The following is a 646-nucleotide window of genomic DNA, read 5'->3' on the forward strand; positions in this document are numbered from 1 at the left end:
GCATTTCCTTCCTAGTCTTTTGAGTGTAATTGACTAATTGAAATTGTTTGAGCCAACAGTGAAAAGCCAGAAAGACTGTTTTTCAAATCTATACTTAGGATTTTGTAATTTTTTAAAATTTATATTTCTGCATCTTTTATGTAAATGTTGAGGCTCTTGGAATTCTAAATGACAGAACACAACAATTGTATGTCAAAATTCTGCTATATTCTTATATCATAGTTTATTTTCAGGCCTGCAGCCTTATGACATAAAAGCGATCACCCCTCTTTTTTTTTTTTAATATGGAATGCTTCACACATTTGTGTGTCATCCTTGCATAGGGGCATAGATGATTGCTAATCATCTCTGTATCATTTCAATTTGAGTATAAGTGCTGCCAAAGTGAGCACCAGCTCTCTATTTTAAAGGTGGGAACCAGACCTAGGGAGCAGAGATTTTAACCAACTTAATGAGGTTTATATAGTTAATTGTAACAAGGTCCTAGATGGCATTTTTAAGCCCATTTCAGTCCTTATAAGGTCTCTCTTAGGATGACCTTGGAATATGATAGGGCTAGAGCCATTCAACCTGAGCCCTATAGCCCACATGTGGATTATCTAAGGACTTTTTTGCTTATCTGTGGTGGCAGATACCAAGAAAATTA

The 646-nt window shown here is 35.4% G+C and overlaps 1 pseudogene; it reads right to left on the bottom strand.

The window, feature by feature from the left end:
- Positions 1 to 278: 278 nt before the first annotated feature.
- On the bottom strand, positions 279 to 392 carry LOC111723562 (annotated as a pseudogene).
- Positions 393 to 646: the final 254 nt, after the last annotated feature.

This window comes from Otolemur garnettii, unplaced genomic scaffold, assembly GCF_000181295.1.
Source record: "Otolemur garnettii isolate 467f Iridium unplaced genomic scaffold, OtoGar3 scaffold00012, whole genome shotgun sequence".
Classification (NCBI taxonomy): Eukaryota; Metazoa; Chordata; class Mammalia; order Primates; family Galagidae; genus Otolemur; species Otolemur garnettii.